The following is a 24,737-nucleotide window of genomic DNA, read 5'->3' as shown; positions in this document are numbered from 1 at the left end:
CCCCGCAACCTTTGCATAGAAAATAAATGCATGGGATATTTCTGATGGCGACAATCAATTTGCAGGGTTCCCTGCAAATTCGGGTCAAATTCAGGAATAAGCTGGAGCCTATCCCAGCTGACTTTGGGTGAGAGGCGGGGTCTGAAGATGTCTGAAGATAATTCCAGTGAAAGGTTATCCGATGTTTGGGTTTTTTTTTTAACCGTGGTACTTGATTGCAAACCAGACCACCACTAAAATGACCACTAAGTATATTTTATATATTATGGGATATTGGTTGCTAGGTAGCAGGCTTTAAGTGGTGAAAATGAGTCAGCCTCAAAGTGTCAAAAGTCTGAGTCTTCCCAAGCAACGGAAAAGACTCCACTCGGCTGGCTAATCGGGAGCAAGGAGAGCAGGTTTCTAAACACAGATTAGCTGGGAAGCTAATTAGGCCAGCAGCCCTAATGACTCCCAGCATGCGCCTGGGGCGAACTGTCAGTCATCCCCTCCCGCCAAAGTCAACGGCGCCTCGTCCTTTCTGCTTCTCTCCGTTCCGAGCGCCATCTGCGCGGACGCTCTGCGTTGATTCGACAGTCGGAATTCTCTGCGCGTTTTTACGAGCTTAGACGACCTCGCCGAGCAAAGGTGGACTTTCCATTTTCCCTGCGTCACATTCTCGGAAAAACACGCCGGCACTCGTCGGAGACGCTTTATGTTGTTTGGCTGCTTAACGAGCGTGGGGTGGAAGTTGGGAAAACGCTCCATCTGTTGTGTGTTTAATGGCGGCGTTCTCCGACGCTCGTCATAAGCCGGCGGTGCCAGCGTGGAGCAGACAGGACCCATCTGCCGGACCGGGAAAAAGTCCTCAAATGGAGCACGGAGACCGGCCAGTGTTTGTCTCCTCATTTCCACCGTCAAATATTTGCGGAATATCGCTAGCATATGCTCATTGACCACTTAGGTACCCGGAGAAAACCCACCAATGCAAACTGCGCGCTAACCACTCGACCGCCGTGCAACTTGCTTACGTTTAAATCCCAAATCAAGGTGTCAAGCAGAGATTTGACTATTCCATAATGCAAATGGATTAACAAGATAATAAGAAACCCCATTTGCATGCACTTCAAAATTGGCAGGAGATCTAAATTTAGCAAGAAAGACTTTTTGATGTGGATTATTTTCATGCTTTTGCAGGCCACATACAGGAAGTGACATCTGTGGCTTGGAGAGCGAAGGGGAAAAAAGGCAGAAAGTCATGAAAAAAATAATAAAAATACAAAATCATCCATTTTCTATGTCGCTTATCCTCACTAGTGTCACTGGTATGCTGGAGCCTATCCCAGCTGTCTTTGGGCGAGATGCATACCTATGGACAATTTAGCGTAACCTAGCATGTTTTTGGAATATGGGAGTACAGAGTAGAACTCCACACTGAGATGCCAAGTGGGGAATCGAACCCAATTTCCTGACTGACAATTTTCCTGGCCTAAGTGCTAACCACTTAAACACCGGGCGGCCAAAATAGAAAATCAAATCCATGAAATAAACGAACAAATAAAACACCAAGCATTGTTTAATGTACATATAAACGCTATAAATAATGCTATTTGTATGATTTACCTCGGGTGTTTTTTATCCTACATTTTGTGCCGGATTGCACGGGAATACACCAACCGCATATTTTGTCGGAGTCATTGAAGGTGCACATCTCGGAAGTTCATTTATTTCAGTCGCGACTCTTAGAGTTGGTGGATTCACTCCAGAGTGAACTATTTTTAGAACGTATTTCTTGATCATTTTGAGCAACGTCGTTCCGTACCTCACATGATGTCAACAAATTACATTTCTGTTTTTGTGCGCTAATTGGTCTCTTATAATCTGAACGTGAACTCCTGAAATCCACTAACGTAACTCTTGTGTCATTTGTGATCTTCACTAACCTCTATAAGTTCAAGTGGAACATAAAGATGCACGCTGACAAGCAAGGGATCCTTTTGGGGAGTTCAAGCTGCCAATCTTGTGCTCATTTACAAACCAACAAATACACAACTCCGCTTGGTGATGTTTTAAAAAAAAAAAAAAAAAAAACTTGTGCCTACAAGTTATTAAGAGTCTGTGACCTAGATAGATGGCAAGTTTTTCCGTGCGCAGGTTTTAAAAAATGCATCATCACCTCTCGGGATGCTGCCGCACAACAAGCTTTGTGTCGCTTGTGTTTGGGCTGTCAGGTTGTGTTTGTATTAATTGCACGGAAAAGTATGGATTTTTGGAAGTTTGAAATGTATGAAGTGGTACAAAAAACGCCCCTGCCAAGACGTTTAGCTTCATGGCGGCCATATTATGTAACCCGTTTTGCTCAAACATGACCCAACATGCCCGTCGGTCCTTTAAAGGTGGGTGAGAAATTTAAGGCAATCCGATTCCAGCACTTGGTAGCAATGATGAAACATGGAAACAAACATGGAAGCAAAGATCGGATATTCACATTCTCCATAAAAATGAGATTTGCTTTGCACGAGCTGGAAATATTGATGAATGGTCGATCCGTGTTAATGCACACGGCGTGGAATGATCCCATGCCAAGTAGAACAGCAGAGGGACCAGAAGAGATGTCCGTGATTGGGAATGGAAATGTATTCATTTCGCCCACAAGCGCTGCGGCGAGCTTTAACGTGGGAGAAGAAGTCTGGCCGGCGTTGGCAGGCGCTGCACGCCTGCGTGAGCGTGCACGCCGAGCGGGGTGGGCTTTGCACCCAGGCGGTGGCGGCGGCGGGGGGGCGGGAACCGTGCCTCTCGGATTAGCATTTTCACACTGCGATACGGCGCCACCAGGTAGAGTTCCCCTTCGTGCGAGCGCGCTTTGGAGGGGTTTCACACGCTTTTTAAGTGTGCGTGCGTGCGTGTGTGTGTATGAGCGTGAAATAGAAAGCGGGGGTGGCGAGTTATTTTTAGCGCTGCCCTGACACATCATTAGATACACCTGCAGATGTAATGAGATTCATTACAGGAAAAACCATTTGAAAAATATCATCTATAATTATTGACAATAGTGGTAGTATTGGCCCATTTAAATATGGAAATATATGCCGACTAATTAATGGCATAAATATGCTGGAGCCTATCCCAGCTTCCACCTTGGACCGGTTGCCAGCCAAAATGAAAATACGTATATCAGGATATGAAAATAACGGTGGAATTGTGGATTAGCTTGTGTTGGAATCCCAGTAGAACCGATATCCTATGATAAATAATAACAATAAACGTTCCGTCTTGTCCAGTCTTGGAGTCCTAACAATAGTACACCAAATTCCGGAATTCCTTCTTGGCTCAGGCCTCGCCCCTTTGGGTGGGGTTTGCGTCATCTGGTTCGCTAATAATACCTTATTCGCTAATAATACCTTATTACTTGGGATAAGCATTGACTGAACAATAAGATGGTTTTCAGTACTGCAGTACTCCACTATAGTACACGTGTACCGCCTTGCTGCTCTCTGGTAAAAAAAAAAACAAAAAAAAAACAACTTGTTTTCTCCCTGCGACCAAACAAGAATCACGACTCTCCCTCGGAACTCTGATGATTATTTTCCGGAATGTATTCCTTTGCGCTGCCGTTTCTTTGATTCGGACTCATTATATCCCAATTTGTGGCGCTCCTGCGAGGCGTTCCCTCCACCGCGTCAACAAGTCTACCGGTGAAACATCTGCCGCCTTCCGTGTCCCTCGGTGATGCGACGCCATCACAGCCAAATGACTTGTTGATGCCGCCGTAGCACAAAGCCGACACTTCCTTCCAGTTGCTTTGCGTGCACGCCGCCGGTCAATCCTCATCGCCGGGATTGTTCGAGGGTAAACTTGAAAAGGCGATTGGGAAGTCCGACTTTGTGTGGCGACTCTCGGGGTGTCATCTTCCGACCTCATCATTATCGTCCCGTTAGCGAACGCCGTCCAATTACCTTTCCTGGGTGGAGCCGACTTGGGTGTGTCACAAGGGGGCGCTGGTGCTTCCGTAGGAGATTTCATTGGTGCTCAAGGATGCCGGGGCCACTTTGGTGTTTTGTGAGAAACACGTGTAGATATGCTAAGAATCATCTCAGCTTTGTCGTACTGGTGACAAAACATTAGTACTAACTGTATTTCTGCTTCTTAAATATTGGCCATTTTCATTTTGTGATATTTTGACTTTATTCCCAAAATATTACAGTTTTTCACCAAACTCATTTTCTAAAAATAACCTTTTTTTTTTAAACCTCCTAGCTTACCAGGCTAATTGAGAAGTCAAGAAGTAAACCTGATTTTCATTTTCTTAATTAGTGATTTGAGAAGCTGTGATATTAATTTATGTATCTGTATGAGTTCAAGCATGAGTAACGACAACTGCCAACATGGAAGAAATGTTCTTGATATCGTCCCCGCCGCACTTCCTGTCCTCGTTACGTGATGGCGATGTTTCAAATCACGGAGTTTCCAGGAAAGCCATTTTTGAAGGCTTTGACTCTCACGTTTCTCAAGTTTTGTTTTAAGACTAGCATGCCAAGCACTCCCGACACGTCCGAGCGGATAACAGAATTCCCAAGTTAGGAATGTGCGGTGATTGCATAATAACCGCGTATCCTTTTTTAAGAGGCATTTAAAAGGCAGAAGAGTCTCGCCGGAAAGCAAAGCCTCATCGCGTATGAGAGACAGGAAATCCAAACTCACCTAATAGGACATTAACTATTCATGCGGTGGCGTTGGCCGCCGTGACTCGCTTTGCATGTTTGGCAAAGACGCTTAAAACAAAGGGCAAACACGGAGAGTGGAGTCTTCTCATCCCGGTTTCACTCCGCCTCGTCGCACGGCTGAAACGTAAGCGCCGGGTAAACGCACTCCCAGACTAATGGCGGTAATGATGCATGGTAAATAGTCATGTGATACATTGATGCGGTCAGGCGTCGGTATCGAGGTCTGCTGTGTCGGTTTTACACTGCTCCCAAGCCCGCCTTGCCGGACATAGCTGGATTGGCCCCATCCGAGTCCCAAAGCCATCTTGTTTTTGTTTGTCGGTCTCTGAGGTTCTAATTACCAGACAGAACCGTGCTAGAAGAGAACAGACCTCTCAGGTTGGTCCCCATCGCCGTCAGAACTGCAAATGTAATTCTCATCGGATTCACTTCGGAATACACCCGGGAACTGGAAAAAAACCCACATTCTTCCGGCTCAGTCTAACGCTGACCTGAATGACTGAGACCCCTCAGAGAGACATGAATTCTATTGGAATATTCTACTCTCTTATTCCCCACGCTCGTGTTCTCCTGCCCCGGGAATTTCAAACAATCCGCCTGGTGTTTGATGGGCCGTCATTTCTCTGCGTTGTCGCTTTACATCAAGCGTAAATGACTGATAAGAAGCGTAAGGACGGAATTTCACGCGTCGTTTATCTCTCCCGAAACAAGCAACATTAGAAGGCGGGGATTATTTTACAAGATTGCACCGGTGACACCAGCCATCATCACCGACCTAAAATGAATAACAACGTCTGGAATGGTGGCCGGATGCATGAAAGTGCAATTTGTCTTTGCAATGAGGCGGAATTACGCTTTTTGTTTTTATCCTCTGAATGTTTTGCTCGCCAAAATGGAAATACAGTCATGCCTCGTTTATTGTGGCTAATTGGTTCCAGGTTTCCATAAAGTAGAAGTCAATATTTATAAACAGAATATTTTCGTACAGTTTTTAACATCCTTAGAGCCCTCTAGACTTGAAATAACACCCCTATAGTCATTTTTACACTTTTATTATTCCTTGTTTACATTAAATTCCGCAGACGACGGGATCACTGCAGGGATAGAAGAGACAGCTGCTGCTAGCATAGCAAGCTAGTGAGCTAACGAGTTAGCCTCTGCAATTTATTCTGAATTTAGTGTTTCAAACTGAGTGGGAAGAAGAACAAAGAAGCCAAAAACTTACCACTTCCACACATAATGAGAGGATATTTTTTTTTGTCAATATTAAAATATTATTCAATTTATAAATTTATATTAAATTTATATTAAATTTATATTAAATTTATATATTATAAAATAATATAAAATAAATAAATAAAAAAAAATATATAAAATATAAATATTTATTCAATATTTTTTGTATCTCCTGCGAGCCGGCTTCCCCCGTCAGCCATCACCACCAGCAGCTGCTCCATGATTTCATGGAGAGATGTCCACTGTTTATAAATTATTTTAACAGCCCTGGCTGGAGTGTTAGCATTTATCGACTCCCTCGGCTTCAGAAGCGCGCTCACCTTCATCATTTTTTCCCGATAACTTCTACATTTGATTCAACGCACAACAGGAAATGACAATGCGGATGTTACGGCGTTCAATAGTCACAATGTAGCGAGGCTGGACGTTGCTCCGTGGAGCTTTTAACGACACGACCGATGAATTTTTTTGCCATCCCGTGGGAGTTTCTCACGCTTGGACAACGTGTCAAAGAGCAGTGGATGTGTCAGGAAGCCGTGGTGTTGCATGACACGCAGCTGTTTTTTTTTGGGGGGGGGGGGGGTCGCTTTAAGGAAAACCACGGCTGACATCACTCGTGCTTGTTATCATCACGTGGGTCTGGAATGGACTGCTTGCATAAGAGTTTTTCAGATGCAGGCAGTTATGATGCGATACTGTTTTTTTGATGTGATATCAGATCAGGACACTCCTAGGAAATATATAGAGGTAGTATACGATAGAACGATACCATGTTATCATGACAGATATTTCAGCACAATCATAAAAAATGCAAAGAATAAATACATGTAAAGCGATTCCATGAAGTCAGTCGGCACTTTGACTCGGACTTCCTGCAGCGTCACCTGGTTGACGCGTCACTGGTCAAAACGTGTCAATCATCATAGCTGGCGCTTCTGATTGGTCGTGGCGTGAGTTGAAATGTCGAGGTTACCGCAGATGAAAGCGAAGTGAAGATTAAAGTTGAGATTAGCGTCATTCCTAACCTATTGATTTGACATTGTCTTGTTAAATGCCGACTACGTTCTTTGGTGTTCATCTGAGCATCCGCGTTGTAGTCTTTGATCCGGTTGCAGGAAAAAATCCCCCGGAGACCCCTCCACCTCCCCTCTCAGTCTGCTGGTGTTAGTGGGTGCACGTCCACGCGCCGTGACATCTACGCGGCAAGTCAAGATGCAAGTGCTCGTCTTCCTGAGTCGCTGTCTTGGTTAGGATTAATAGGGCTCTAATTAGCTCCGTGGCCTTTGCAGACAAGGGAACATTCACGGGTGATTATATCAGCCCGGCGTCACACAAAGCTCCCTTTTATTATTATTTTTTTTTCCCCCCTCTGAGTCACTCCAGGAAACGGTGGGCACGCATAAAGGATACCGCGACCGACAAAGAGCTGAGGTGGTTGGCTTTGTTGAGTTGTGTCAATTATTGGGCGGGAAATGTCAAAAACAGGAAGCTATCACGGCAATAACCGGGAAACTGCACTACTACGCCCCCTAGTGGCTGTTATAAACAAGTACCAACATGATTGACCAGCATTGTATCCATGAACGTATATTCTAGTCATCAATACTACCTAATGCTACTAATATACTTTATATCACCATCACTCAAACTCCACAATTGCGCCCCCTGCTGTCTGGGGCGGTACTCACAGGAGCCGCGCCCGCTACTGGATAGCCGCCGCGCCTCGACTTGCTAGTTAATTCGCTCCATGATGGAGCTTTTAACTGAAATTACGCGTATGTCAAATCCATTTTCCTCATTGAAATGAATTAAAATGCCATTAATTGGTTCCGGGCCCCCCACGGTATCGCCGGCGAGCCCGCTTCCCCGCTTCCCCGTCAGCCACGCCTTCAGCAGCTGCTCCATATTTTTAGGGATAAACGGCCGCTGTTTAGAAAGTATTTTAACATGATGTTAACAGTTGTAATTCAATGACACCGGATGTTGCACGGATGTTACGGCGTTCGCTTTGGCGTTCGCGTACGCCAACTAGCGGTGGGCCGTCAAGTGAAACACGAATCCCATGAATTTGGGATACTCTAGGTACCGTAACTTGGTACGCTCTTAACATGTTAGCAGTTTTATGTATTATTATTATACTTGTGGTCTCCTATAGAGCCCGCTACACACAATAACCCACACAGAAAACTTTCTAGATCTTCCAGAATCTGCACCTATTCCAGCTATATTCCCTTTGATTTGTGATTTATAGGTCAGAAAAGCTGTTTTGATTTTGTGGAAAAATACAAACCTTCTAAAGAAAGTAGGCCTATATTAATCTCATGTTATTATTTTGTCTCGTTAAATGTCTCGGGGTTATTGAATATTATTTAATAACATACTTTGGAATTTGGCAGCTGTTTTTGTGAAAGTAACGTGGAAAGTAGCTATCCTTGCTAAATATGACAAGGGATTGAAGTAATCTTATACTTTTTCAATGTTAATGTTAGCCAGCATCATACATATTTGCCTGATTTTTTGGGGGGGTTTAAATGAGAAAGGTATTTTTTTTGTGCAGTAGATGCCCATTAATTGGAATTAATTGGAAAAATGTAGTTAAGTTATTGTCTGTATGAATTTAATATTGATATATGCTACCCGGAAGAGTTGGCTGCGCCATTCATCATGTTTAGATCGCAAAGTGCTTTGGACTCAATAGCGCCACTGCTGGTGGCAACCAAGTAGTGCACTCCTTTTTTTTTTTTCTTCCAAACATCATCAATGAATTTCTAAATTTCCTGACTCCAAATCTCTCCCATGCAGTGAAAACGGCGTTGAGTAAAAATGCCTCCCAACATGAGCATGATTATTATGCTTCCGTGGTAGTCATTAACTTGTGCAGGTGAAACCTAATCACGTGTGCACAGCTGTCCACGACACATTAAACGTGTCACCGTGTCCTCTGTAACACGTCTGTAAACTGGCCCATATATCCGAGCACACCATTTTTTAAAACACACGAGCACGCACCGTTAAGCCCAATCAATGCAACACACTTACAGCGACAGAAGCTAGAAGCACCTCCCGGCACACGGGCATTGCTCCACACACACACACACACACATATACACATACATGCACACACACACAGTCTCTGAAGAGGACTGAGGCGTTCTCGCCTCCTTTTGCTGCAGCACTCACTCACGCTCCTTTTGGTTTCCTGCAGTGCGCGTCAAGTCACGTCTGGCAAATCACGGGACATCCTCCAACTTCCATTCTGCACATCCGTCAATCACTTTGCATGAAAACACACACGCAAACACACAAAGCCGGAAAAAAAGGCTGATGATGCCGGAAAAAAGTGTCCTCCTCTTCCCAAGCAGAATCAATCCCAGTCATGTGACAACTTCCCCCCCCAAAAAAAACAAATGGAATAAACTTCCCTACCTCGCCATGCTCCCTCCTGCCTAAAACGCTCCGAGATGCTCCACCATGTTCCTCATACTATCCTCCTCATCCTCTTCTTCCAGGAGGTTGCAGCCCCTCTCGGATATGCCGCCTGCCTGCTTCCCCCGCGTGTGCTCGTGTGCCGACGGGACGAGTGAGTCCAGCCAGCGAGCGAGCGAGCGAGCGAGCGCTCGTGCGTGCGTGTTTGTGTGCGCGCGTCCCGTCCAATCGTGCACGCCTAGCAGAGAGGCTCAGTGCAGGGAGAGGCGCCCGATTGGTCGACTCTTACCGTCAGTCAGCCTCCCCGCTTTTTTCCTACCTCTCTCCGTTATCTGCCTCCCTGGTCGGCTCCTCTCCTTCTCTGTTAACACGTTGATTATATAAGATAGCCATCAGGAAGCGATATGTTATCCCTTTTCTCATTTTTGTGCCGTCTTCCCCTCCGGCACCTAAAAGTACTAAAAAAAACACCTTTACACTCCCATTACCTGATATGGGAGACATAAGAATAGAAAGTAAAACATATTAGACACAAATAAAACATTATTAGATGCATGCAAGTTTTCAGGATGGTGTACTTCCTGCTTTGGCAATTGTCTCAGCAATACTGACACCTAGTGGCCAAAGTACAATACTATACATCACATCTTTAAATGCTTCTGCATGCCGTGTATTTTCCTAAAATCTGCTAAAATATGTATTTTTATTTACTAAAAGTAGGCCGTAGTCGACCACAAATTAATTGAATTACAAGCTGTGATATTTGCATCGAAAAGTGGCGAATAACGACCTTACAGGAACTAATTAAGTCGAAACCAACTCATCAGTGCCTCTGCTGGTTGCCGCCGGGTACTGCACTCTATTTGGCTTCAATGGCAATCATTTGATTAATCCTTGATTAATCCTCACCATTCCTGTCATCATTTTACGACCAAATACAGGTAAATATTCTGGAAAAATGATTATAGAATTATTGATGCGGCGCTCATATGAGATGGTGTGTACCTAAAGTAGCGTCCAGTAAACATTCCGCCTCCACAACAGTAGTTTTCCTGCTGCTGAATGCATATGCGGTGTTGCTGTGAAGCTTCAATAGGAGGCCACCTGGCAACGTCGGGCGTCTATTTCCATCCTTTTTAGTGTGTATTTGTGTATCTGCTGAAGAGCGACAACTGACTGACTTAAAACAAATCAATGCACGCCCTTAAAAAGGAAAAACAAAAAAAAAAAGAAAGCCTCGTCAGCTGCGCTCAGCTGCAACTTGGCGTAAACACTCTTTGAACCTCGGCGCTTCCTCAGCCCTCGCTTGAATCCAGACAGCGGCATCTCTGCCGGCATGTTTTTGCGCTGACAAAAACACTTTCCTCCTGGAGTGTCAACACATTTGGCGACAATGACAGGCTGTGGCGACCCGCCAGGCCTTCTGACCGCGTCTGTGCTGTGGTTATTATGTGAGCTGGGATTGGATCCTGTTGCTCAAGAGTGCTCGTATCATCACGACGATGGTGGTGGTGGTGGTGTTGTTGTTCCACACATCATTCCGCTAATGTCCCTTTTCCCTTTTAAAACTGAGATGCCAATGGAAGGGTTCGTGTTTTTTGCGGGGTTACTCATTCCAAAATAATGCAAATCCGATGAATCCATTGCAGATAACCCAAAATATTCACAAAAATACTGAATTGTGCGAATGGATGGATCTTGCAGTTGAAGTGGACTTCCCATACAAATAATAATTGTGTACTGCTATGTATTAGAGCCTTCTATCAATGAAATAGCACCCCTATAGTTACTTTTACAGTTGCTTGTTGTTGTTTTTACTTCCTGTTCTGGACAGTTCTTTCTGCAGTGGCTATTGTCATATCAGTGTAACAATACTGACACCTAGTGACCAGTATGGGATACTACATATCACATCTCTTGAATGCTTTTTATTGTAATTTACTTGTAATGTAATTGGAATATAATTACAGGTCATTTCAGTGTTGCGGTGAGATGTTATGCTGTGCCATTTTTTAATGGGCACATATTGTTTTGATTATTATTATTATTATTTATGGCGGTCCATTTTAATTTCAGTTCATTTAACGAGCGGAAAAAAAACCATCTCAATTTGATTTTTGTCTATAGAAAAAGTATGCAGTTTATTTTCAAGTAAATATGGTTGCCATCTGTTTACAAGCTTCGCCCAGCTCCTATAAAAAGTGTGAATATTAAAAATGTATTTCAGCTAACTCCAGCTAGCGTCATACTGTGCGCGTTGCCATGGCAGCCACCTGTGCATGTACTGGAGATGTGAAGAGTTGCTAATAACATCAATCTTAGTAAATAACGTCAGTGATATCTCGGAATGTGGGTTGCTATTTAAAAAAAAAACATACTTCAATTTTCTTTGTCCGAGTCCAATTACGTCAAAAGCAGCCGACCGCTCCGCTTCGTCCATGTTCCTCATCCTGCTGGTCGCTGTCAATCAATTAGTCAGTCAGTCATGTCTGACCTGCCTCTGCCTCCCCCTCAGTCGCCTTAGGCCAGCTGTTGAGTCTGCCCATGAATTCAGCCGTGTCTTTGCTCTCCCTCCATCCAAACACTAACTCAATGAATAATGAAGGCCTCCATGAAAAGAAGAGGAAGAAGACGGGAAGGGGGGGGGGTGGTCCTTCACCAGAACAACATGATGGAGAGGATACTTGTTAGTGTTCACTCATCAATTAGACCTCGGAGGAGAAATCAACAGGATGGAGGGCGATGCGTCATGGAGCAAGGCAGGGGAGGTGGGTTGCTGGTCAAGATCTATAAACTGAAGAAGAGCGGCTCTCGGGAAGACAAATTAGCCGACGGGAAAAGGGAGCAGCCGGATGAGAGGGACGGCAGGAAGTAATGAGAAAAGCGACGCCCTCGACGATAAACAATGCGCTTCTCGTTGGCTCCGCCCCTTCCTCATCCATCACCTCTCGCGTGTGTCGACATGAACGCTGTAATTAGCGGACGTACCATACAAAGCCGAGGCCATTGTATCCTTTCTGTGTTTATGGATGTTCAGTTATGTTTCATGTATTCATGTCGTTTTCTATTCAGGTAGCATTAATGGCGAAGGACAATGAATGCAAACATCGGTTAGCCAACGCCCAGGTTTTTGTTTACGCAGGGATTTGAATCGATGGTAACTGGACTGTTCAGGTTGTCTTACATGACTTCATGGTGGGAGAGACTACATAGGACAGCTCTAGTCCGAGAACTCGGTGCAGCATTCAGTGTTATTTATCAGTGTTTTTAGACAGGAATGTCTGATATTGTTGGGTGGCGTTACCTTTGTTAGCATTCCGTTGGGATGGAATGGTGGTCATAGACCCCCCGCCCCCCCGAACCCAAGGGGTCGGGGGAGGTCTTGTTTATTTCTTAGAGGCGAAATGATTGAATCTTTTTGCAATGGACGGGAGTATTCCGATACAGCTTCTCCACCTTAACGTAGCTCCCCTTTCAAACCAGAACGTGGACTGGGTCGAGTCCTCATCTAGTCTATGATGTCATCAGCGGTTGGATCTGAAGGATGTTTGTTCCAAAAGGACAAAAACTATAAAAATATATGAAAACCAAAGCGATTTTTCACATAGCAAATCGACGTTTTTACTCGCGTCCCAAAACTGAATGCCATAATTCCGTGACGAACCAGACAGTGTACGAGAACTGACATGAAAACCAGAACTTTAGCGTTTTATATGAATTCACCTTAGCCTTCCCAGTCCCAAATCCCACCAAAGCAGCACACCTGGCAACCAGGAAAAACTGTTAACACAGCCACAGAGTTGCAACGCAACAACCACAATGACTTTGCTGCTCCGACAACAAGTCGGTCAAAATCCCCTCCGCCCAAAAAACCAAGTATCACGTTCCCTATCTCGGCATCGGCGTATTGAGCTAAGCTCCAGGAGGCCCCCCGTCTGTGAATTCAGGGGATGGTGCTCTTAGATGAAAGCCCTTGAATAAAAGCGTGTGGAAAAAAAGCTCCAGTGGGAGAAAGTAAAGTGGTATTAAAACAGTAGTAAACAGCCTATAAAGCTCTATGATGCTAGTAAAAGTGCATGGATTCCGCTGATGATTTATTAATGGACGTCGGGAGAACTTGCAGCCTCATAGAAGTGTTAATCTCCTGTAAACGCAAAAGGGTCTTCTCCCTAACAACGATGCTTGAAAGGTTAGCGGGCTATCGATTTTTGCCGGGGTTGTTGTTTCTCCGCATGGAGACGATTTTCCTGACGACTTTTTAATGACAGCTCTGTAAATCACGGCCTGGACTGAGGGGCTAATTGCCTAAGACGAGGCGCTTTTTCTGTTGTGCTGAGTGCTGTTTTTTTTTTTTTTTACAAACAAAATGGCCGTTTGTTATTGCAGTAGCTAGCCACTAGCTAGAACCTGCCGTTAGCTATTCTTTCATGAAACACTTTGATTTGAAGTCATTTTATGATACAAATCTGGAAATGTAATATAAATGTGTATAACTTGTTGATGCATATAGTCATTCTTGGTTGAAAATATGCTAGCTTAGCATATTATTTAGCTCTTAGGAGTTAAATATACAGTGGAACTTTGGTTGTGGTCATGTTATTAATGCACCGAGTTAGTCCAAAAGTAGTTTTTAAATCACAAAACGTCTTGTTTGCATTCTTAGCATGCTAGCATGGCAACCAGACGTCAGGTACGTCACTTGTCTATAATGTCATCAATGGTTGACTCTCCAAAATATTAATCCCAAACAGGTTTTGATAATTTTACTTTTGTAAAACACTTCTAAATGCATATTGGTAAGGGAATGGAAGGATAAATGAAATAACTCATGGCAAAACAGGAAGGTGGTGTTGATCTTGTTACCACATTGTGTCTTTGGGAACTGTTACATCTTCAATGAAAGTAAAAAATAGTCTTAAATGTTTATATATCCCTTTCGTTTTTCATTTATATGTATTTCTGTGTAACATATTAATGATGCTAACCAAGGTTCCACTGCATTAACATGCAAACTTTGGTTAAAGACTAATTTTCCTGATTTTCATGAACGATTGTTGACATCTCCAACACGAGCAGCGGTTATGTTTCAATGCAAAAGTGATGTTTCCCACCATGTTGTTTTCGTACGCTAACAAAGCCTGGCACAAGTCGTGCAAGAATGGCTCCATTGTTTCCTCGTTAGAACGGATCAAACGTCTTCCACCTCCAAATGTCTCGGTGTGAGACGGCGCCACATCTTTGTTGTGCATCTTTAAATGAGGGAGCAGCATGCATGTGGAAACCCCACGGCGCTGCCAGAGGCGGGAGCAGGCGGCGGTGGCCAAGTTGCCAACATTTCCCCGACACGTCACGCGTATGCTTTATGACAGGGCGCTGATGCTTCTTTTGTGATCTGGCTGTGAATGTTGGCGTCATCAACCGAGGGCCTTGCATAAATGATGATGCCGAGGGTAAATAATTCATCTGCCGTTACGCTGCTACTCTTGCAGGGAAGGTCACTTCTGCAACAATTAGCCTTAGACTTAGTTTTAAACCTACTAAGTCCTGACTTAAGATGACTATACGCTATTGAATCACATTTCCGCACCTTTTCTTGTCCAATACTTAAGAGAAAAGTTACCCCCCTCCGATCAGAGAAGTACGTTTGAATGGGCTGAGCTACGGCGTCTCCGTTTCTTGATGTTTTGTCCACTAAAGCCGATTAATGTGGGCGCATTCCTTGTTCTACACCCACGGCTGCTCGCCCCGTTGAATCATTGATGAGATCAATACCGGCTTTCTGCAGCCGCGGATGAAATCCAAGTCCCGACTTTGCCGTTCCGAGTGACCGCGAGGCACCGGGCGGTCCGCAGTAAGAATTTGACATCCGACACACTCGGCAGAATGCGGGGGAGGGTGGATTTGATGGATTTCATATTTTGGGACAAACAATCACGCAGCACGGCCCGGTCGATCTTAGAGGTCGGGAGAACTCGTTCAAATGTGACCGTCATCTCCGTTACTTGTGCCTTTTAAAGCCGCAGTACGTCTCAGTACTTCCTGCTGCGTGTGCGTGTCGCTCGGCCGACGAAGAGAGAGTCATATTTATGTGTTCACATTATGGAAAGTCACGGGTCAAAAGGTTTCACTTTCGCAGGCGGCGTTTTGGCCTCCGGCTGCGTTTGGGACTCGTCCGTGGCCGAGGAGCTCGAACACTCCATAAACAGAAGTTTATGAAGAAAACACGGCGGCGCTTTAATGGGCTTTTTAGAACGCTGACCGCAAACTAAATGACCCTACTTATTGTCATAACTTATGGCTGACTATTTCCTCTTCCTGCGAGCAGCACTTTGTGTACCACACAAGGTGAAGAGGTCGCTTTAGTTCTGCATCTTTTTAAAGGAGCCAATGAAACTAATCAGAATGTTTTCAGCTAGTTAGCTAGCACTAGCTTTAACTTGCTTTAAGGGGTTTGTTTTCAAACAATATTGCACACTAGGTTGGCCGCAATAAAAGGCTCCCATTACCCATAAGTCACGATTCAGTTTTGAACGACTCGTTAATGTCTCACACATCTCTAGTTGAGCTATTTTGTGTTCCTATATTCCCATAACAGGAGAACAAAAGTCATTTTTAGCCTTTTTTTTTACTTCCTGCATCCAATCCAATTAAATTCATAGAGCTTCTTCCAGCTAAAGGTGTTCATGCCTGGTGAGCAGGAGCAAAGCGCCTGAGAAGTCAGACAAAGTCTACTATTTAACACCAAACAAAGCCCCGCGCTGATGTAACGCGCCTATGGAGGGATACGTTGATGAAACGTGAGGCGACAGGTGTGTGTTTTCCACGTAGAGATGACACAAACCCCGCCGAGGCGACCCCCGGAGCCCCCCCCCGACTGTGCGGAAATCGACACTGTCAGATGTCATTGGCGTGAAGACGAGGCCGAGCAGACGCACACCTGCGTCACTCCCACTGCCGTGGAAAAAAAAAAACGCTGACAGAAATGAAAATATCCGTGATGCTCGGAGTGTAGATGGCATCGAAAACGTTGAACGACAAATCTAATTAGCTTCATTCCTTCAACGGAACCGCTTTCTTTTTTTTTTTTTTTTTTAAATCCGGCCTCCCCCGTTTGTAGGAGTTTTCACTTTAATAACGAGTGAAATTAGTCCTGTTAATAAACAAAGATGGATGATTACGTTCGCGTGTAATTACTTTCTTTTCCTCTGAGGGACACGTACGCCGAGTGTAGCAGCTGCGGAAAGATTGAAAGGCAACCACCGTTGAGGTTAAAAATATAGCAATCAGCCAATGCTACAATTACATAAAAACAGCAATTATTGACTTTGGGTTCTTTAACTAAGGAGGTATTGTATCGTCAAAGCGTTTTTACTCAATAGAGTAGTTCCCATACATTGGGGGTATTTGTGTACGCATCCTAATTCCACTCCGAATACAAGTGCTCATGGAAGGTAAAGTATTCCCATCCAGGCATGCAGGGCACATCCACAAGCCCAGAGAGTGCGCATTGCTGCTGAGGCATGCAGCCTTGGACTCACAGGAGTCATAACTAGCCATAATACGCCATTGTCGGCGGCCATTTATGGACTGCAACTTATATTTTTTAGGGGCTTGAAGCATGATATAGAAATAAAATAAACAAAAATTCATAAATTGAGTATTTTTGTAGTTTGAGAACCTTCTAAATACACATTTTAACATTATTAGAGCCCTCCTGACATGACATAACACCCCTATAGTTACCTTTGTACTCCTATTAATCCCATATGGTAGACATAATAATAAAAAATAAAACATATTAGACATAAATAAGACATAACAGACTCAAACGTCAATATAAAATGACAACTATTGACTATTTTTATGTTTGGAAATGCTTTAATAATAATAATAGGCCGTACACTAGAATAATGTATTTACCTTCTGAAGATCGAACCAGCAACCTTCAGGTTTCCACCAATAGGGGGCGACACTGGAATTGTCCATTCATTAATATGCCACAAAATACTGACTTATGGAAATATGTAAACGGGTCTGATACAGTTCTAGCCTACATTTCCTGGCCGTTGACATGTCAAAAACGAGGTGGAAGACGTAGCGTAATAAATGGATGACAAATGGTCTTGAATGTCGGATAAATGATATCAGACGCTGTGGTAGAAAGCGTTTTGGGTGCCGGTTCCGACGATGTAAACACCGACTTCATTATTTTTGTCCCGTCCCCGTCCACAAAGCGCTTCACACACAGTTGGCACGGCGCAACGTTTCAACGAGTCAGACTGCATAATCTCGCAGCGGCAAGACGCCTCCCCTGCTGGGCGGCGTGATTGTTCTCCGACGCGGCGAGCCCCTTGATCTGTATGCGGGGTCCGACCTCGGGGTTCTCTCATCTCTCAACCGGTGTGTTCCTTCCTGCGAGCCTTGGGCCTCATTACGTTTTCCAGCTCGGGTTGCTTTGAGCGTGCACAAGTGTTTAAGGTTTGTCACGTATTTCCATAAATGTCCACGTCGGCTTATTCAAGTGTTGTGGAATCTTGTGTGAAGTGGAGCGTCCTTTCTGCCTCAGCAAACAAAGCAATAAGTCTCCTTTTTTTGCAGCATGGATGCGCCCATTTTCAGGCTATTAGAAGCTTGTTAGCCTCGTCTTATTTTCACGTTTGCAAACATCAGGCAGACAATTATGCTGACCTGTTGTGTGTTTTTTTTTTTCTGTCCAGCTTCCCGCTTTTAGGACACAAAGTCCAAATGTGTTCTTCAGTCTAACTTTTAAGCGAGTTGGAAATAAAGCATTCAACTTAAACTCCAGCAAACTGGCTCGGGATCAAATGGCTCACATTTTAGGGATATCACGTCTGCTTTGTTTTTCGCTCAGACAAAGAAAAAAAAAAAAAACCTTCCTGCCTCCCTCGCTTGAGGACAAATTATTATCTAATGAGAGCAACGTTTGCAGACGCTGGAAATAGCTCAACGTTTTAAGGCTGTTGGCTCCCGTCGATGTTTACCCGGAGCTACTTTGGGAAGGGGAAGGAATGGAGGTGTGCCACTTCTCAGCCTCGCGTGTGGTTGATTTCCCCTCTGCTAATCTTTGCGGGACAGATCTGGGATTAGCCAATCGGGGGAGCACCAGGTAATCCAACCTGTGTGTGTGTGCGCCTCGCTAGCGGAGCGAGGTCAAGCATGTCCACGTCTGCCGCTAAATATGGCCTCCAGCCGCCGGCCCGGGATAAGCTTCTTGCCCAGTCAGGGTCGCCGAAGCGGTCGGGACAGCGGCGGATTTATACGGGAGTCCACTTTGGAGTGCCGGGACTGTTTAGGAAGGTGATAAATTCACGCCGCAGTGCTCGGCTCGCACGGCTTGTAAACATTTAATAGCGCGTGATCGATGCGTGGCGTTTACAAGGTCAAAGTGCCCCGGTTGTCTTCTTAAAGATCTCACCGCTAAAAGCAGAAACGGTAAACAACTGTTTTCCACATAGATATCGGCATTCGGGAAAAAAAAGCAACTGTCATGAGCATTCCAGGCCACTAGTTGGCGATATCAGTTTTTTCCCACTGACGGCAAACCACAGCCATGCTATGAAACATACTAATAAATAAATACCTCTCCTAGCATCAATCAGAGCTAAGTCTTTTTCCCCGCATTACATGTCTTAATCTCGTATGCTGTTTAATTCCCGTCCTGCAGAGCGATTCAGTGTCGGCGGCGGACGTGTGCGCGTCTACTTTCCTAATCCCTTATTATCAGCTGAGCCGTAAAACACGCCAGATTAGTTTTTTTTATCACCTTGTAGCCCTTAAACTCCGGTCTCCAGTTAGCATCATTTAGCATTGGAGGGCTTTGGCGGTGATGCTTTTATGGAATTAGATTAGCTCGGCGACGTAGCTGCTAACTTTGGAGGTAAATAGCGATGGAGTCCATTATAGAACGTCCCAGCGGCCTTTAAACGCTTCACGGCCGCGTGATAGCAATACCAAGGCGGAGTGGATCCTCCCACCGTTCACTTGCCTTATCGGCAAATGATCGCTAGTGCATCCCGCTGATGGCAATTAACCATCGAGGACTGTTTAGACACGCCACGCGAGCACGGCGGTCGGTTACCGCGGGGCTTTACCGGCTCTGGAATTTTTCAGCAAGGCCGCCCGCCTTCGCTCTGTCAGCCTCGCTGATCTTCAGAGGGAATGGCCCCGAGGAGATAAGGCGGCCGGACAATGAGCGTGTCCACCTGGCAAGGCGAGATGCTCCATCACGGGGACCGGGGGTTAGCGAGGTGTCAGCGCCGCATCCCTCCCTCCCTCCTTCCCTCCGTCCCAGCCCCCCTTGATGCTTCTCTGGCAGATTGGAAAGGCCTCCTGGAAAAGCGAGAGGGACGGCGATGTCTAATTTTACACTAAATTCACAATCCCCCAATGAAAGGCGAGCCGGGCGAAGGAGTGTTATGTAATGCCGACGCGCCGTCTGAATGTGACACTCGTGAATCGGGTGCCCAGAGGAGCTGCGCGGCGTGCTGGCGCTCATGAAATACACGACTGTGACCGTTTCAGAGCCATCCGCCGCTAATGAAAGTAGCAGCTGCGACAGTTTAGAGCCGCGGAGCCGGTAGACGTGTCAGGATGCTCCAACCACAGCGTCTGCTGGCTGGCTGGACTCGCCGGGCTTGGACGTGACTAATATACTGCAATAACGCCGCGCGGTGGACTTGCACTCCGTGTGCTTAAACGTCTTTGGCTGACTGGAAAAGGCTTCCAGGCCGATGCCATAGTCACATGATTATTATGTTTACACTACAGTTAGTGTTTCGGGATTACGCGCAAACTTACGACAAAAGAATACGAAGAATGTGCGGCTCACATGCAGCCACACGACTCTCAACACGGGACTGTCATGTCCGCCATGAAGGCTAAAGATCATCACATATAATAAAATATAAATATAAGACGTGGCCACCACAGGAAGTATGCTGTTATTTATGTCACTAATTATAAAAGTGAATATAGGGGTGTTATTTCATGTCTAGAGGGCTCTAATAATAATAAAAAAAACAATTTAGAAGGTCGTAAACAGGTTTGCTATCTTAGTACTATGAAAATATTCCATCCTACTTCCTGGATGGAACACGGGACTGTCATGACGTCATCAAATAAAATAAAAAATGAGTGGTTAGCGCGCAGACCTCACAGCTAGGAGACCAGGGTTCAATTCCACCCTCGGCCATCTCTGTGCGGAGTTTGCATGTTCTCCATTCCAAAAACATGCTAGGTTAATATGCTAATTAGGTTAATTAATAGGTATGAATGTGAGTGTGAATGGTTGTTTGTCTATATGTGCCCTGTGATTGGCTGGCCACCAGTCCAGGGTGTACCTCATGTCTCGCCCGAAGACAGCTGGGATAGGCTCCCATAAGCGGTATAAACTGAATGAATATAGTTATATCACTAATTATAAAAGTGACTATAGGGGTGTTATTTCATGTCTAGAGGGCTCTAATAATTAAATTTTTTTTTAAAGATTGTAAACAGGTTTGCTATGTTCTTACTATGAAATTTTTCCATCTTACTTCCTGGAAATTCACTTCTTACAGCTGCGTCAGGAGCCAACAAACGGCGATAAATGAGGGATTGGCGTCCACTGGGACGTATGGAAGCAGCATCAGAGTAGTGACTCAAGCTTTGCACCGGCACACGTTTAAAAAGAAATATTTCATGCCAGTTTGACAGAACATCGGGGCTTTGGCCTTCCTCTCTCCTTCTATCTAAGATGAGTGGTGGTTAGGAAAAAAAAGAGGTGTTGAACAGTCAGCAGATGGCTGAAGAAGGGACAGAAGAAGTAGGTAATCTGGATTTATGACCTCGCACATATGCTGAGTGCAGCGGCATCTGCTGCCTTGAAAGAAAATGGCCGCCATGTTTTTTTTTTTTTGAAACCCTGACAGCAATTTTGCAAGTCACACACAAAACAAAGCGACATGAGACGTTGGGGGTTGGACTTGGCCAATTGGTGTTTGATTAGTTGTAAGGCACCATAAGAGGAGTACTTTGTTTGGGTACAACGACACATTTAGCCAGTAATCCTGTCCCCTGGGTCATGTGGTAGCCCAGCGTCTCTGATGAGACCACCCCCACGACATGTCGTTACGTGTTCAGCCCCGCCGAGAACTGAAAAACACGCTTTTTTTTTCCTAAACCTGGCGCTAGCATTACTTTGGCCTTAACATAAAAGACGTCCGACGGGCCGACGGGGGGGGGAGGAGTGTCCGTTTGTGTTTGAGACGCCATCCTGATGACTAATTGGTCGGTGAACGAGTGGCGCACAAGCTCCGTTTTTTTTTTTTTTTTCACTTTTTTGTTTCTTTTCATCAAGCAAAAGCGGCGCAGGCAAACAACATCAAGCGTTCATCTGTGATTGTTTGATTGCGAATGGGGTCGCCTCCGTAGGAACAAAGCTAAATCCTCAGCTGTCACCCAGCAATTTCACTCCCACAACTGCAAAAGTCTCCTGAATGCAACGCCACTTTTCTCCTTTTATCTTTACTCTGACCAACTTTGCTTTCTTTCCTTTGGAGAACAAAGTGGCGACTTATACTTCATGAGGTACGCGTATGTACGTACGTGTATGTACTGGTATTCCTACAAAAGGCTGCCTTTGCAATAATCCGACGGACAACTCCACTGCCTACTAAACGTCATAACTTCCATCCAAAGTATTATTATAAACACATTTTTTAATGCACCAAAACTGTCAAGGTGCAAAAAGTAATGTACCTTTTCAAAAATATACTAATAATTCTTGGCATTTTGTGGTTGGAAATGGCCAAATATTTGCATATTTCAGCAAATTGTATACATTTATATTTGTTTTTGTAATAAAAATGACAAAATGAAAGGTAACACTTTACAATAAGGTACACAAAATTGCAGTACTTACCAGCTAACCCTAACCACTAATCCTTAGGTTCTCAGTATTATGTAATTATTTGTATTTTCGTGTACCTTATTATAAAGTGATACCAAATTAAGTAAAATACACAAGGCATTCAGAAAATGCATTCAAAGATGTTGTGATGATACTGTATGTAGTATTCCACACTGGCCACTAGTTGTCAAGCGATTATACTGTAATGTTGTGTGAGATACACAAGCACCAGACTCCCCAACACAGTCTACTGTTGTGACCGAAACCCACGCCAAATTACAACTCTACTCTGAATCCCAGAATCACTTGCTCCCTGTAGGGTTGCTATTTCATGTCTAGAGGGCTCTAATAATATGTCATAAAATCAGGTTCCCTATGCGCTAAGTGCCAAAATATTCCATTTCTAAATGAGGAAATTTGTTTATCACGGTTGCGACTGGAACAAATTCATTACTCTTGCTCCCTGTAGGGTTGCTATTTCATGTCTAGAGGGCTCTAATAATATGTCAAAAAAAGCAGGTCCTGTTTGCGCTAAGTACCAAAATATTCCATTTCTAAATGAGGAAATTTGTTTATCACGGTTGCGACTGGAACCAATTCATTACTCTTGCTCCCTGTAGGGTTGCTATTTCATGTCAAGAGGGCTCTAATATGTCATAAAATCAGGTTCTCTATGCGCTAAGTACCAAAATATTCCATTGCTAAATTTGTTTGACGGTTGAGACTGGAACCAATTCATCGTAATAAATAAGTGAGTCGTATCTAAGTGTTGTGCAACTCTGATTGTGCTATGTGAGTGTGTGTTTGGTGAAGATTATTATTAATAGTCATAATAACAGTGATATCTAACATCACTCATACTGCTATAATTCCTTGCCAGCTTCCAATGAATGCTCCACTCATAGTTAGAGCATTTTTATGTAAATATGTCACGTATTTTACAGCGCTGTATATTAGCTTGTTTATGCGGCCATGATAGATTTGTACAGACAAGGCCAGGCTGCGTCGCATGTTTCACCGATTGTGTTTTACTATTTCCTACACGCTTCAAACGTCCTTCCTGGTCATCACTAAGAAATCTTTGGGATTTACGGCACATTGACATCATTGCAGGAATCTCTCCTCTGCTGCGGCATGAATTAGGAGAGCTCGTCTGACAACCTCTTTGCCCCCATGCGGGGATGGCGGTACGTGAATCAAGCGCTATAAATCTCGCCCGGCGTTTACATTCAGGTGTCTCCACACCAGGACGGGGAAACGCGGTTGGGTGCTGCCGTTCGTCGTGTATTTTTTTTTTTGCAAAGAATGTTCCTCAGATGCCTGGAATCCATGTTGTCTGAAAGTTAGCCAAGTGTTTTAGCTGTTTTGCCCCGCCCCCCCTTCCGAAAGCTGGCTTGTTAAGATTGCCACCGTCTGTCAGACATGCCTCCCTCTGCCGCTCATGATGAATGTGAAAGTGTGAAACCAATTTTCGAGCCTCATCTTGCATCCTTACTTGCTTTTTTTTTTTGTTTTTTTTGTTTTTTTTTACCCCCGCCCCCGCCATTTAGCTCCTCGCCGCCACGTTTATGACACACGCCTACCACTCATGTCCCGAGCTTTCACGCCAGATCCGCGCTGCAAGACTACCCGCCGATCAGAAGTTGAGCCAATTTAAAAAGCTCACTTCGTGGCGCTAACCAGACTGCACATAACGGCGGTCGGGATGAAGCACCATGCTGCTTGGAGAAAACACACAAATTGATCTACAAACAGCTGAAATCATGCGCTAAGAAAACAACACCCCCAACCACACAGGAGACGGCCATTAAAACTACTTTATGCACAAACACTAAAAGAAGGATATCAGGATGCTGAGTAAAACTGTGATGGATAAATAACACGCCGTTTACAAGGAATATAACAACCGTACTGTTATCATTTATTCCTCAATACATTCATTCACTATGACTTAATGGATACCAGCATGCCTGATATCACTTATTCCTTGAGACTTTAATGATTTAATGTCTGATATCAGTTATTCCTGAATCATTCATTCACTATGACTTAATGAATAGCAACATGTCTGATATCATTTATTCCTTGAGGCATTCGTGATTTAATGTCTGATATAATTTATTCCCTGAATCCATTCATTCACTATGACTTAATGAATAGCAACATGTCTGATATCATTTATTCCTGAATCTGTTCATTCACTGCTGATTTAATGGATACCAACGTGCCTGATATCAGTTATTCCTGAATCCATTCATTAACTATGATTGAATGAATACCAATGTGCCTGATATCAGTTATTCCTTGAGGCATTCGTGATTTAATGTCTGATATAATTTATTCCTGAATCCATTCATTCACTATGACTTAATGAATAGCAACATGTCTGATATCATTTATTCCTTGAGGCATTCATAATTTAATGTCTGATATCATTTATTCCTGAATCGGCAGGCCATGAC

At 44.3% G+C, this 24,737-nt stretch overlaps 1 protein-coding gene across 1 annotated transcript in view; it reads right to left on the bottom strand.

Moving 5' to 3' along the window:
• Positions 1-9,521, bottom strand: part of LOC131108702 (cadherin-18-like) — a 50,815-nt gene extending 41,294 nt beyond the window's left edge. Inside the window, exon 1 of the mRNA XM_058059918.1 lies at positions 9,366-9,521. The gene's annotated coding sequence lies outside the window, so the exon portion shown is untranslated. The remainder of the gene's footprint in view (positions 1-9,365) is intronic.
• Positions 9,522-24,737: the final 15,216 nt, after the last annotated feature.

Source organism: Doryrhamphus excisus, chromosome 21 (genome assembly GCF_030265055.1).
Source record: "Doryrhamphus excisus isolate RoL2022-K1 chromosome 21, RoL_Dexc_1.0, whole genome shotgun sequence".
Lineage (NCBI taxonomy): Eukaryota > Metazoa > Chordata > Actinopteri > Syngnathiformes > Syngnathidae > Doryrhamphus > Doryrhamphus excisus.
The sequence above is the reverse complement of the archived record's forward strand: the minus strand, read 5'-3'. Positions and strand labels throughout refer to the sequence as shown.